Below are 15,914 nucleotides of genomic sequence, written 5' to 3'. Positions count from 1 at the left end.
TTCATGTCATTTTGTCAGTGATACTAAAATCTGCTCTCAACTCCCTTAAATAAATGGTCTAGTCAATAATGTTGAATATGCGAATTGTAGCAGCTTGCGAAAAATGTTTTCTCTCTCGCACTCTACTGTTCTACATCCTACTCCGCTGCAAGTGGTAAACTCTGCCCTGACCTCCTCTGAGTGCTGGTTTAAATTGAATGTATGGGCCTTTCCTTTTTAATTGCCGCCCAACAACAGTATCGGTCCATTGCTGGTTAGGGGCTGGTTTAGCACAGTGGGATAAACAGCTGGCTTGTAATGCAGAACAAGGCCAGCACCACAGTTCAATTCCCGTACTGGCCTCTCCAAACAGGCGCCGGAATGTGGTGACTAGGGGCTTTTCACAGTAACTTCATTGAAGCCTACTTGTGACGATAAGTGATTATTATTATTATTATTATTGGCAGGTGCAGCCGTTGGTCGATTGTTGATCTACCGCAACATCGACTGTTGAAAGCTTCAATTTTCTTTTCAGCTTCAGAAAATAATTTTTCTGATCCATTTCTTGTCACCAGTTTCTTTTTCTCCTGTTTTTGAATCGTAGAATTTACAGTGCAGAAGGAGGCCATTCGGCCCATTGAATCTGCCTGGCCCTTGGAAAGAGGATCCCACTTCAGCCCACACCTCCACCCCATCCCTGTAACCCACTAATCCCAACTAACCTTTTTGGACGATAACGGAAATTTAGTGTGGCCAATCCACCTAATCTGCACATTTTGGGAGTGTGGGAGGAAACCGGAGCACCCGGAGGAAACCCATGTAGACACAGGGAGAACGTGCAGACTCCGCACAGACTGTGACCCAAGTTGGGAATCGAACCTGGGACCCTGGCGCTGTGAAGCAACATTGTTAACCACTGTGCTACCGTGACATCCTGTTGTGTGTTATACTCGCAGGATAAACCAAGTGGGGTGAACGCAATAATCAACTGAGGTTTATTGGATGGCTGTGAACTGCATAAAGGCTTGACTGAGGCGAAGCCTGCGAAGCAGTTGATGATGTCATAGACTTTCATGTGACTAGATTCTTAAAGTGACCTTGCAACAACACAACAACCACCCACATATATAACAGGGTTCATCCAGTTGTCCATCAAAATTGTAATTGGAACCCCTCATGTGTCATGGGGTTCTGATTTGCATTTTAAAGAACTGACTGCTAGAAGCAAGCAAGCATGCCAGCCACCCATGGGAGACCCCGTTCTATCGGATTGGCCGATCGAATCAAAAATTAGTGTTGCACAGGAGGCCATTCAAGACTGCACTGGTTCTTTTTGTGGCGGATATCCAATTAGATCCACTCATCAGTTCTTACTTCAGAGCAAGAGGATCAGCCATGATCATACTGAATGGTGGGACAGGCCCAAAGGGCCCAATAGCCTGCCCCTGCTCCTATTTTCTATGTTTCTTGTTGGTTTTCTGTGTTGTTGCAAAAGTTAAAATGCACCTGCTCAACTCTTGAGGATTAGTTTTTGCTAATTGACCAAACAACTTTTTTTTTAACCAGATTAGAATCCGTATGTGTTTCCCAGGAGGCATACTACACATTTACTGCTATCGTAATGCAGCTTTGTTTGCAAATACTCCACATTTACAGATGAAATGTTCTTTTTTTATAAGTTTAGAGTATCCAATTCTATTATTTTCCAATTAAGGGGGAGTTTAGCACGGCCAATTCACCTACTGGGTGCATCTTTGGGTTGTGGGGGTGAGACCCACGCAGACTAGGTGCGAATGTGCACAAATGAAATGTTCTGAGTTGCAGAAAGATTTTTGCTGTGAGGCAGATCCCTTTCTGTTCACCCTTATCAGGAAAGCTGTTGTCTCCAGCCAAAGTCTGGCAGCACATAGAGAGACCACCTTGTTCAAAGTGCCAATGGGCTTGCAGTAGAAATTCACATCACATCTCAGTTTCCATAGCAACAGTAGTCTTTCCCATAACGAGCTGTATCATCTGACTGATGTCATAGCAGCATGCAGCAGGTCAAACGAGGCACCTCCTAGCACATCCTCCCAGACGCGATCAAACCTAAGGCAAGATGATATAAAGGGAAATGGTAAGCTCTTTGCCGTTGCATTTTCTTTAAAAAAATAACAATTGGTGATTGTCTCAGACTTCAGAAATAAACTCCAGTGTGCTGTGGGGTGGAAACGCCTACATAAATTTTTTTCTTTGTGTTTGGCATTATTCAAATCTTGTGAGGGAGGCTGCCGCATCAATACACTGTACTCTGCAGATGGGAATAAGATGCAGGCCCAAATTCCTGCTGCAGACTCAAGCCTTTTCAACTCGTTTCTGTTCACTTTTCTCTGACTCTATTGGAAAATGTATCTTAACTGATTTGGCAAATCCTATGATAAAAGGCTAAACATATTGTGCGATCTAACATTTCCTTATTAATGGCACAGATAATTATAGTGCTTTTTCATGCTCTTAACATATTGTTCTTTCTAGGTATCAGTGCTGTAAGGCATAATCTTTCCACATACCAAAGTGCTGAGTATTTCATTGCAAGTGCAGTCAATAGTTGTAAATTCACCCTGCAGCCAGAAGCACAATTCTAATTTGGTTATCGCCTCTAGCTGTCCTTCCATGACATTAACGTTACGATGGTTGATGCAAATTCAAGGCATTGTAAATTACAATATGTTAAGGTAATAAAAAATAGCTGAGAGCAGTAATTTTGAGGAGATTAAAAAATCTCATTATAGTTCTCTCCTGAACTATCTATTTTAAAATGTTTACAATAAGAATTATACAAGATTAAAGTAAGACTTGTATGTGCAAATCTGGAATTGTGTTCTTTTGATATATCTTCAATATTTTAATACTCAATGTGATAAGAAAACACACCTTTTAGATTTAAGATAATGACAATTTGTGAAATATAAGATACTCAACGTGCTTTATGATATGCTTATAAAGACTAAAAATGCTTATGATGCATTAAAGGTGCATTTTACTGGCCTATGGGCCTCATCCAGCTGAGGCATGGGAGGAAGCTCGAATGCTTTCAATCATTTTCTCTTTCATTTCTGTGTTGTGATAACATTTTCAGTCAGTCAGATCGAGTGTCACTACAATCAGATCTCAGACTGTTAGAAATATATGTAAAAAAAGAAGAGACATGGGAAAGATGTTTTTTGTTTTTGAAGGCTTTTTAAAGTGTGTTGTGTATGCCGCTAGACAGTCCTTACTTGCAGTTCTGCTTGGTTGTAAATAATGCAGGAGTAGTAATTTAAGGGGAACTGGCCACAGCCTTAGACTGTGGTTGTGATGCGGTTGCCGCTGGGAGGAGTGAGATGTCTGAGTTACACAGCTGAGGCACTGTGCTGCAAATGCAGCCTCGAAGTTAACCACTAGGGACCTGGTGCTCTGCTCGGAGTGCCTCATTTGAAAAAGCTGTTTGCTAAGCCAGCTATGACTGGGTTGGGCCACGTTTAGTAAAGATTATGGGAAGCCTGCAGACAGTCTCATTCAAATGGATAACCCGATAAAGGAATTACACACGGATCAGAATAAAATTGCTCTCCAGTCTTCAATATAAATTGATAAGAAAAACCACAACTGTATAAAAATCCTTTCCTAAATGTTTTTACAGCGTGGCATTGATATCTTATTAATGATGAGGATTGTTAGCTTAGTCAGGCATGTAGACATTGCGCTCATGGGCGGAGGCAGTTTACTAGTATAAAATTGTGTAACACAATAGGTTGGACGACAATGTAAACCCACATTATAAAATATGTGATTATAAATTCATTATAAATTATTCTGATGGATACTAATGATTTATGGAAAATAAATGGTACTGACAAGTTGTGAAATTACAATTTAAAGTCCAATAATTTCTCAATCAGCACAATATATTGAGCTATATGTGGGAAAGTAGAAAAATGTCAAATTGTTTTCACCTGACCTGAAAAGCCTGGTAGAAAATTGATCCACGTTATCATATATCTTGGTTATTTATGCCAGAAGTGCACTAGACAAAACACATGTGGCACTGGAGGAGAAACGTACTGTGTGTAAGGTGAGGTGCACTTTGTTAGATGAGGTGCTCTGGGTGACAGGTTTTTTGGTGTAGTGCATCGGTTTGAGGTTAAATATTTTAGGTGAGGTCATTGGGTAAGGGATGTGTTGCGCCGGCTGAGCAACATGGCATATAAGGTACACCTGGGTAAATATTTAGAATCCGCAGGATTTTAGGAACAAAAAAGGCCATTTGGCCCAACAAAATTGCTACCCTTTCCATTGATCTCAGAAGTATATTCCTGTCTTCCCACAAGATCCAGAAATCCCCTCCTTCTATAGAAATGCATCCATTTTTTCTTGACGGGAACGATGATTCATTAGACATTACATCACAGTGACGAGGCCTCATGACTCATCAGTCCAGAGATTGTTGATCAGTGATTGTATCTGTTGGAACATGCCATATGTCTTTCAGTTTCTGTTAAGAAATAATTATCTTACATTCATTATTTGGCCCAGAGAGCAGTACCAGCTGCTTTGCGTCACATAAAGTAGCCATATGTTATTATAGGCAATGGCAACTGAGGAGAATGCTCAGGAAGGTCAAAGGAAAGCCACAAGATGGAAAGGGACTAGTCGAAAGTCATGAGAAGTACAGACTGACTTGCATCTGGAAGAAAGCAAAGAGGAGATGTTATTGTGGAGGAATCAGAGAAGGGTCACTTTATCGTACAGATTAAAAGAAAACACATGAGTATTGGCAATTTGAAATTAAACAGAAAATGTGTTCATCGTAAATGACGTTTGTTGTATCTGTATCCTTAGACTGACAGTACAAGGAAATAGATTTCAGATGCACATGCATTGAATGCAACATTAACAGAAGTTATTAAATAGGTCTTCACTGTACAAACGCCCGCAAAGTAGCCAATGATGTCATGAATGTCACATGACCCAGTTCTTAAAGAGATATTGCACACAACAACAATAACCCACCTATATAACAGAATCACAGAATAATACAGCTTAGAAGAGACCCTTCAGCCCATCGAGCCTGCTCCGCCACATGATAAACACCTGACATAATCCCATTTGCCAGCATTTGGCCCATAGCTGTGAATGTTATGACGTGCCAAGTGCTCATCCAGATATCTTTTAAAGGATGTGGGCAACCCGCCTCTACCACCCTCCCAAGCAGTGCATTCCAGACTGTCACCACCCTCCGGGTAAAAAAGCCTTTCCTCAAACCCCCCCTAAACCACCTGTCCCCTGTCCCTCACCTTGAACTTGTGTCCCCTCGTAACTGACCCTTCAACTAAGGGAAACAGCTGCTCCCTATCCACTTGGCCCATGCCCCTCATAATCTTGTACGCCTCCATCAGGTCATCCCTCAGTCTTCTCTGCTTCAGGCGAAAACAACCCATGGTTGGACAGATTTTGAAACGGGTAGATAACACTTAGGTTCACCTCTTCATCAGGATTGGTTACTTGGATAGAAAACAATCCTTCATATGACTCGTCAAAACAGATTTAAAAAGTGAAAGAAACAATTAGCATTCTAGAGTTCAAGATGCTGTCTGTTTTCAGAGAAAGACAACTTGCCAGTTCAGTTGTTTACTAATAGATTTTAAAATGGCGTGAAGTGCTTAAAAACATAAGAAATAGGAGCAGAAATTAGCCAAAAAATGTGGATTTCTTCATGGGAGTAGGAGCAAGAACTTCGGTATTAAATGAATACTATGCATCTGTCTATACCAATGAAAACGTTGCTGCTGAGACCTTCGAAGAAAAGGAAGGTAATTAATACACAAGAAGGATCAAAATTGGTTAAGCAGGAGGTATGAGATAAAGTTGATGAAGCACCAGGATCACCCAGGGCAAAATTTGCTGATGACATGAAACTTAGAAGCATTGTGAATTGTGAGGAAAGTGTAACATTTAACAAGTTGATGGAATGGGCAAACAGGTGTCAGAGAATACAGAGAAATATGAAGTGATTCATTTTGGTCGGAAGAGCATGGAGAGATAGCATAAAATACAGGACACAACTCTAAAGGGTGTGGAGGAGCAGAGAGACTTGGTCTATATGTACAATATTCATTGAAGTTAGCAGGATTTCAATGGTTGAGACAGCAGTTAATTAAGCATACAGTATCCTAGGCTTTTTCAAATAGAGGAATAGAGTACAAGAGCAAGGAGGAAATATTAAACTTATATAACCTATATAAACTTAGGGCAGCAGGGTAGCATAGTGGTTAGCATAAATGCTTCACAGCTCCAGGGTCCCAGGTTCGATTCCTGGCTGGGTCACTGTCTGTGTGGAGTCTGCACGTCCTCCCCCTGTGTGCGTGGGTTTCCTCCGGGTGCTCCGGTTTCCTCCCACAGTCCAAAGATGTGCGGGTTAGGTGGATTGGCCATGCTAAATTGCCCGTAGTGTCCTAATAAAAGTAAGGTTAAGGGGGGGTTGTTGGGTTACGGGTATAGGGTGGATACGTGGGTTTGTGTAGGGTGATCATGGCTCGGCACAACATTGAGGGCCGAAGGGCCTGTTCTGTGCTGTACTGTTCTATGTTCTATGTTCTATGTTCTAAGATGCTAGTTCGGCCTCAACCTGAGTACTGCATCCAGTTCTGGGCATCAGACTTTAGGAAAGATGTGAACCTTTTAGAGACAGTGCAGAAAAAATTCACGAGAATTGTTCCAGGGGTGAGGAGCTTCATTTATGAAGATTGGTTGGAGAGGTTGGGACTGTTTTCCTTGGAGAAGAGAAAACTTAGAGGAGATTTGATAGAGGTATTAAAAGCCATGAGTGGTCAGGACAGAGTAGATGGGAGAAAAACTGTTCCCGCTCGTGAAAGGACTGAGAACTAGAGGGCACAGATTGAAAGTAATTGGCAAAAGAAACGAAAGCCACATGAGGAAAAAGCATTTCATGAAACAACTGGTTTGAATACACTGGGAGGTTCAATTGGGGCAGTCAAAATAATTCAGGTAAGGAAGAATGTGCAAGTTTATGGGGAACTTGACAGATAGCAAGGAAACACAGCACCCGGTGGGATGCCGAAAGCCAGGTTTGAAACAGGGACCTTTAAATCTTCAGTCTAACACTCTCCCAACTGAGCTATTTCAGCTGCTGCAAGGTTATAGGGAGAAAGCAGGAAAATCGCATCAGGTGAATTGCTCGTTTGGAGAGCTGGTGTTGCTGATTGGCTGAATAGAACATAGAACATAGAACAGTACAGCACAGTGCAGGCCCTTCGGCCCATGATTTTGTGCCAACCATTTATCCTAATCTAAGAACAACCTAACCTACACCCCTTCAATTTACTGCTGTCCATGTGCCTGTCCAAGAGTCGCTTAAATATCCCTAATGACTCTGACACCATCACCTCTGCTGGTAGTGCATCCCACGCACCCATCACTCTCTTTGTAAAGAACCTACCTCTGCCATCTCCCCTATACCTTCCTCCAATCACCTGAGAATCACTTTTGGCCTTCTTCTGCGCTGTAACAATTCTGTGATCTAATAAAATCATGGTTGATTTGCTCACTGCGGTAGATAATTCCAAAGATTTAATTATCCCTCTAGGAAGAAATCCCCTCTCATCTCCATCTGTAAGACCCCTTATATTGAAATGGTGTGTCTTAGTTCTAGATGCCCCCATGAGGAGAAACATTCTGTCAGCTTCCACCCTGTCACGTCCTTCAGAATTTTATATGTTTCAAAAGGATCACCTCTCTTCTAAACTCCAGTGAGCATAAGCCCAACCTGTTCAACTTTCCTTCAAAAGAAAACCCCTTCGTTCCAGGAATCAACCTGGTGGATTTTCTCTGAACCGTCTCTAATGCAAGTATATCCTTCCTGATATAAGGAGACCAAAGCCGTAGGCAGTATTCTCGGTGTGAATTCACCGATGTCTGCACAGTTGTAGCAGATTTTTGCTACTTTTACACTTCATCCGCCTTGCAATGAAGTCAAATGTTCCATTTGTATTCTCAGTTATTTGCTGAACCTGCCTGCTAACCTTTTGTGATTCGCGTACAAGAAACCTAGATCTGTGTGCCACAGAATTCTGCAGTCTATTCAAATAATATTCTTCCCACCAAAGTGGACAATATTTTCCCACATCTGCTAGTTTTGTGCCAACTTGTTTAAGAATGCAGATTCTTTACCTCCCCCTCACAACTTGCCTTCCTACCTATTTTTGTATTATCAGCAAATTTGGCTGCACCCAAACTATTTCTGGCGGTGACTCCAGTTAATGAAAATGAAAATCGCTTATTGTCACCAGTAGGCTTCAATGAAGTTACTGTGAAAAGCCCCTAGTCGCCACATTCCGGCGCCTGTCCGGGGATCGAACCGTGCTGCTGGCCTGCTTTAAAAGCCAGCGATTTAGCTCAGTGAGCTAAACCAGCCCCACCTTCCCCCCTCTACACCCCAGAATGATAATCTCATTTTTGCTGGCACTTTCCCCCAAGACCGGCAAGGCAAGACATTTCCCAACTCCTACTGCCCACTTCGAGGATGAAAATCTAGCCTGAAATTCCCCATGCTTTGGGTAGCCTCTGTTACGTTGTAGTCTTGTGCTATTGTTACTTGTCAGCAAATGCTGGGAATGTTTTAGCCAGGTTATATCCTCCAGAAATGTTCGGAGAATGCCAGACACATGCAATAAATTTAGTCAGGGTTCAGAAGCTGCATGCTTTAGATTAGAACAACCAACAGTTGCATTGTAGGAAATTTCATGACCTGGGTGGGATGTGTTGCTTCTCGATGTGGTTAGCACTTCAATCCATTATCTGTGATTGTAGCATTTACACTTTTGAGTGAAGCAATGGATGAGTCAGCTACTGAATCCTGTCTTTACAAGTTTGCTGGACTATAACTGTAAGCTCATCATCATTCCCAAAAGTACAACAACAACAATTTACACCTATCTAGCAGCTTTAATATAAAAAACTTGTCAAGGTTCTCTAAAAGATCATGACGAAGCTCCCCAGAAGATTCTGGCCGTAAGCCTTGCATGATGGCATCCTGCAGCCAAGTGTATGTGACATCTTGTTGCAGTGCCTGCCTTCAACTCGTGGATGTAGCAGGAGGAAAGTGCTTCCATCTCCATGATGTTGATGCCTGCCTCATGATCAGTCACCTGTGGTGGGTAGGAAGGTTCTGGAGAGGGTATCAGCTAGGTAGAGTTACTTGCCACACCTGTACTCCACACTGATGTTGCAGCGTTGTCGCTTTAACATTATGTGTTATAGCTGTGCAGATGCAGTGTGAAGATGCAGGACGGTTATGAATGATTGATGGTCAGGTTTCACTATTGCCGGATGACCATAGGTGAAGTTGTGGCATTTTGGACACGCAAAGACCAGGGCAAGGAGCTCTTTTCGATTGGCACAGAACGCGTTTCGGTGCCACGCCTGTCCCTGGGAAAGTGACTGACGGGGATTACAGCAGACCCAGGGAAGACACTACTGTTGTTTGGATCTGCAGCATTTGACAAAGTTATTCCGCTTGCCACAATGATTACATTTTTCCCAAAAGCAAAATATTGTGCCCTGTTTGGAGGGAGCTGGCCGCTGCAGTTGTTGCAGGGTGTCCTCTTAACTGAAATTACCACCAAAATGATGGCGTTTCCCGCTGAAAATCTTTACGTAATGCTTCAGATTGTTCGTCAGTTGTGCACACAGACTGCTGCAGTTGGTGCCCACGCGCGAACCCTCTGATCATCTTCAGGTTCACCAACTAGGGTGCCTGGCCAACTGCACAGACCCCCCCCCCCCAAGCCGGCCAGCCCCTCCCATGAACACCCTCCCTGCGCGCACCCTCTCTCCCTTGCAACCTCTAGTGATTCCTACCTGCCTCACTATGGGGTGTGGACATTGGTTCCGCAGTAACAGTGGGTCTGGTCCAGGAGATGGAGGATGATGACAGCCCACTCTGCGATGAGCTCTGGTGCCCCGCAGTGTCTGAGAATATCTAACTCCTGTCCACAGTAGCACTCTCCACCATCCACGTGGGTTATCCCTGCATGCGAGCTGGCCAGTCCATCACACCACCCGACCGAACCCTTGGTGTGGTGGAGGTGATTACGAGGTGTGAGGGGGAGAGATGGAGTAGGACACCGGAGCGGTGAGCATGGGTTGAACTGGGGTCCCTGGGCCAAGCACGCACCCAACATCTGATCATCTCCCCACCCCTTCACACTCTGAGGCCAGCCTAGACCAGCCTACTCCTCACACCTGACAGAGCACCGCGGCAGGTTGCAACGTTCTGAACATGTGTTTAATGTGAACAAATGAACATACATATACAGCTGTGCCTTAGTTCCTAGTGCTATCCTATGTGCTGCACTCATGTCAAATTAACTGGTGTCTGCCTTTCTGGCCTGACGGGTCCTAATGCTATGCCTGGGTGCATCCCCAGGTGGTACATCAGGACTGGAGATGGCCTGCTGTGGTTCCCGCCCTGTGACCTGTGTCCCCTTTGGCGGCCATCTTCTGGGGTGACTAGGCTTGGATGGGCCCGGCTGCTGCTCAGGTGACCCAGGTGACGTGATGCTGCCCTGTTCTTCATGTTGCCCATCAGATGCGCCAGGGAAAGGAGTGGGGCTTTGTCCTGAGGTGCTGTGGTGCTCCTCCTCCCTTGAGGTGCCCGATGACGCCCAGGCTACCCCGTGGGAGGGGGGTGCGAGTGCAGCTAACCCTGAGGCCCCACCACCACCTAGCATTGCCAGTCCTGAAGGCCCACACCCTTCACGACCAGGATCTCAACACATTGCCAATGAGCACAGGGAGTGGACCACCCCCCTCTGGGACTGCGCTACATCAGGCAGTGACTGCGCCACCTCCCTCTAAGTCTGTGCCATGTCAGCCAGCACCCGGGCAGTGCCGCTGACACCCTCATACATGTTGATCCATAGTCAAAACACCTCTTCCCCAAGGCCTCCACCGTGGATGTGCGGTGTTGGCCTGGATGGTATGCATGGTCGCCATCACCTCTTGGTACTGCAGGTGGTTGGACTCCTGAGGCGTGGTCAATTAATAATGTCATCGAGGAATATCCGCTGTGGATTAGTGATCATAGTACAATTGAATTCCATGTTAAGTTTGAAAGTGTAGGGCAGCACGGTGGCACAGTGGTTAGCATTGCTGCCTCAAGGCGATGAGGACCCAGGTTCGATCCCGGCTCTGGGTCACTGTCCATGTGGAGTTTGCACATTCTCCCCGTGTTTGCGTAGGTTTTGCCCCCACAACCCAAAGACGTGCAGGGTAGGTGGATTGGCCACGCTAAATTGCCCCTTAATTGGAAAAATGAATGGGGTATTCTAAATTCGTTTTAAAAGTTTGAAAGTGACATTCTCTGATCACAAACAAGAATCTGAAACTGAAAACAAAACCAATTACATAGATATGGTGGAGGGCCAGGTAAGGTTAATTGGGTAAATAGACTGAAAGATATGGCAGTAAATAAGCAATGGGAAACATTTAAAGAAACAATTCAAACTGTTCAACGAGAGTGCATTGAAAAACAAAAAACTCAACAAGAACAATACATCCATGTCTCACTAAAATGGTTAAAGGTAGTATTGGATTAAAAGATGAGGCTTATATATAAAGTTTCAAACAATAGTGGTAAGTCTGACATTTGGGTGTGTTTTAGAAACCACCAAAAGATTGATAAAAATGAGAAAATAGAATATGAAAATGGAGTAGCCAAGAGTATAAAAACAGATTGTGAGAGCTTTTATGAGTATATTAGAAAGAGAATAGCTGAAGTAAACATTGGCCCCTTCAAAGCAGGGACAAGAGAAATTATCATGGGGAAATGAGGAGATGTTGTGGGCGGAATTCTCCGCTCCCGGGAAAAATCGGGAGGCCGTCGTGAACTCGGCCGTTTCACGACGGCCTCGGAGGCCGCTCCTCGCCCCCTCTTCTCCCCTCCCGGCGGGGCTCGGAGCGGTGCTCCGTAAATCTCGGCCGCGGGGGCGGCGCGCCGAGAATGACGCGGCCGGCGCGCCTAATGACGTCAGCCGCGCATACACAGGTTGGCCGGCTCCAACCCGTGCATGCGCGGCTGACGTCATGACGCTGACGGCATGAACCCGCTCTTGCGCGGTGGCCGTCTTTCCCCTCAGCCGCCCCGCAAGACATGGCGGCTTGATCTTGCGGGGCGGCGGAGGGGAAATAGTGCGTCCGACTTGGACGCCGGCCCGACGATCGGTGGGCACCGATCACGGGCCTGTCCCCTCCCGAGCATAGTCGTGGTGCTCTTTCCTTTCTAGGCCACCTACAAGCCCCAAACGGGCTTCTCACTCCCGTTTCACGACGGCAGCGACCAGGTGTGTTTGACGCCGTCGTGAAACGGCCGCGAACGGCAGGCCGCTCGGCCCATCTGGGTCGGAGATTCGGCAGTCGCCAAGAAAAACGGCGAGCGGCGATTCTTCCGAGCCCGGGGAGGGGGGGGGGGGGGGGGGGGGGGGGGGGCGTGAATTTTGTCGGGGGGCCCTCCCGCGATTCTCCCAGGCGGCGTGGGGAGCGGAGAAACGTGCCCTGTATTGTTGGACTAACAATGCAAAAGAAATAGATTGTCGATGCACGTGGGTTGATTGCAAGATCAACAGAAGTTTATTAGCAAAGTCTTCACTATATAAGAGTTGATACTAGACGCAAGGTAAAAGCCCGCGAAGTAGCTGCTGAATGTCTTAAAGAGACATTGCACACAGCCACAATAGCCCACATATATAACATCCTTCCCCCATTACTTCCAAGGTCCAGCATCAAATTATTACATTGTAATAACACATTCAATAAGATAGACAATCAGGTGGGTGTCTGCATCTTGCTGGTTTCATGCGCACTTCTGGGACTTTGTTATTCTCGACCTTAGATGTAAACCAAACATGAAATGATCTCTAATTGTGTCTTCTAACGAGTCGCCAAATTCACAAAACTCTGGAACTCACTTGAGGATTGCAATGAACTGTACCATATTTCCCTCTTCTAACTGATTTCTTTGATGAAATCGAAACCCCTTCACAATAATTAATTACTTCGGTGCATAATGGTCTTGATAGGTGTTATGGCCATGTTTCTTGGGCTGAACCAAGCTTCGTAACAAATTGAAAGTTTTGCTTCCAATTGCACTTCAGAATACAGGGACCTTGATTTTTTTCTGAAACCTTATTGGCAAGGATGTATTAATGGAATCTTTCTGAGCATGATTTCCAATTCTCTGAGTCTTCATCAAATGAGAAGATTGAACCAAAATGTCCTGCCATTTTTCACAGTATCGGAATGTATTTGAAAATTTGTTTCAGGGATGTGGACATCGCTGGTTAGGCCAGCATTTATTGCCATCCCTGGTTGCCCTTCAGAAGATGGTGGTGAGTTTCCTTCTTGAACCGTTGCAGTTCTTCAGGTGTAGGTACACCCACTGTGCTGTTAGGGAAAGAGTTCCAGGACGTTGCCCCAGCGTCAGTGAAGGAGCGGCGATAAATTTCCAGTCAGGCTGGTGAGTGACTTGGAGGGGCATCTCCAGGTGCTGGGGTTCCCAGGTATCTGCTGCTCTTGTCCTTCTAGATGGTAGTGGTCTTGGATTTGGAAAGTGCTGTCTAAGGAACCTTGGTGAGTTACTGCTGTGCGTTCTGTACCCGGTTCTCCCAACTTTCCTTAAATTAATAGTCTAGTTAAATACAGTCGAATTACCAATTTCTTTTTTTTTAAAAAACATTTTATTGAGGTATTTATGGTTTTATAACAATAACAGAAGAAACAATGTACATACAAATATAACCATAGTGCAAAGGCCGTCTTCCTCCCTCACAGGTCCCACCTTTTCTAACCCCCTACTCTAAGTCGACGAACGGCTGCCACCTCCAGGCGAACCCTAATATTGACCCTCTCAGGGCGAACTTGATTTTCTCCAGAGAAAGCTAGCCATGTCAGTTAGCCAGGTCTCTGACTTTGGGGGCTTTGAGTCCCTAAAACTAATAATATCTGTTTCTGGGCTACCAGAGAGGCAAAGGCCAGAACGCCTGCCCCATTCTCCTCCTGGTTTCCCGGTTCTTCTGGCACCCTGAAAATTGGCACCTCTGGACTCGGCACCACTCTTGCTTTCAACATCTTGGACATGACATCCGCAACCCCCCTGCCAGAATCCCCTAAGCTTCGGGCATGCCCAGAACATATGAACATGGTTTGCTGGTCCTCCCGCACACCTTGCGCACCTGTGTTCTACCACAAAGAACCTGCTCATCCGGGCTACTGTCATGTGGGCCCGGTGAACAATCTTAAATTGTATCAGGCTGAGCCTGGCACATGTTGCGGACGCATTGATCCTACGCAGCGCATCTGCCCAGAGACCATCCTCTAACTCTCCACCTAACTCCTCTTCCCATTTGTGTTTCAGATCCTCAGTCTGTGTTTCCTCTGACACCATGGGTTCCTTATAAATGTCCGAAACCCTCTCATCTCCCACCCACATTCTGGAAACTACCCTGTCCTGTATCCCCATTGGTGGTAGGAGCGCGAAGGTTGAGACCTGCCTGTGTAGGAAGTCTCGTGCTTGCAGGTACCTGAACTCATTCCCTCCCGGCAATTCAAATTTCACCTCCAGCTCCCTCAGGCTGGGAAAGCTCCCCTCTTTAAACATATAAACATATCTCCCATCCTCTCTTCCCTGCTCTCTGTCATCTCCGGAACATTCCATCCAGCCTCCCTGGGGCAAACCGGTGATTATTGCACATTGGGGACCAGACCAATGCTCCCTCTGCTCCCACATGTCTCCTCCATTGCCCCCAGACTCTCAGGGCCGCCACCACCACGGGGCTGGTGGAGTACCGTGCCGGCGGGAACGGCAGAGGCGCCGTTACCAATGCCCCCAAACTAGTGCCCTTACATGATGCCGCCTCTACTCGCTCCCCCACCGACACCCCCCCCCCCTCCCCCCCACCAACCACTTCCTAATCATGGCTATATTCACCGCCCAGTAATAATTACTAAAGTTCGGCAGAGCCAGCCCCCCCACCCCCCCGCCCCCCACCCCGCCTCCCCCAACCCCGCCTCCCCCAACCCAGCCTGCGCTTCAAAATCCCCTTTTTAACTCGCGGGGTCTTACCCGCCCATACAAAGCCCGAGATCACCTTGTTGACCCATTTAAAAAGGACCGTGGAATACAGATGGGGAATCACTGAAAAACAAACAGGAATCTCGGGAGAACCGTCATTTTCACTGTCTGTACCCTCCCAGCCAGTGACAGCAGGAGCACGTCCCACCTTCGAAAATCCTCCTTCATTTGGTCTACTAGTTGGGCCAAAGGACAAAGAACAAAGAAAACTACAGCACAGGAACAGGCCCTTCGACCCTCCAAGCCCGTGCCGACCATGCTGCCCGTCTAAACTAAAATCTTCTGCACTTCCGGGGTCCATATCCCTCTAGTCCAGGGGTGGGCAAACTACGGCCCGCGGGCCGCATGCGGCCCGCCAAATGTATTTCTGCGGCCCACCAAGTCATTTAAAAAAAATAAAAAATTTTAAGGTTAATGGGGGGGGCTGTTGGGTTACTTACTGGTATAGGGTGGATACGTTGACTTGAGTAGGGTGATCATTGCTCGGCACAACGTCGAGGGCCGAAGGGCCTGTTCTGTGCTGTTCTATGTTCTATATGAGGCGCCCAGAATCATAACCGGGTGAAGTAATTATTTTACTTAATATACTATGCGGCCCTTTGTGAATTGTGAATTTCTGAATGTGGCCCTTGCACGGAAAAGTTTGCCCACCCCTGCTCTAGTCCCATCCTCTTCATGTATTTGTTAAGATGCCCCTTAAATGTCACTCTCGCCACTACTTCCACCACCTCCTCCGGCAGCAAATTCCAGGCACCAACTACCCTCTGTG

At 46.0% G+C, this 15,914-nt stretch overlaps 1 protein-coding gene across 3 annotated transcripts in view; it reads left to right on the top strand.

Moving 5' to 3' along the window:
• Positions 1-2,000: 2,000 nt before the first annotated feature.
• The window catches only part of akap6 (A kinase (PRKA) anchor protein 6), a 711,546-nt gene continuing 697,632 nt past the window's right edge, over positions 2,001-15,914 (top strand). For all 3 annotated transcript variants that reach the window (XM_038781180.1, XM_038781207.1, XM_038781215.1), the window contains exon 1: positions 2,001-2,095. The gene's annotated coding sequence lies outside the window, so the exon portion shown is untranslated. The remainder of the gene's footprint in view (positions 2,096-15,914) is intronic.

This window comes from Scyliorhinus canicula, chromosome 2 (genome assembly GCF_902713615.1).
Source record: "Scyliorhinus canicula chromosome 2, sScyCan1.1, whole genome shotgun sequence".
NCBI classification, from domain to species: Eukaryota; Metazoa; Chordata; class Chondrichthyes; order Carcharhiniformes; family Scyliorhinidae; genus Scyliorhinus; species Scyliorhinus canicula.
Note: the sequence above shows the minus strand (reverse complement) of the source record. Positions and strands in the feature narration are given on the sequence as shown.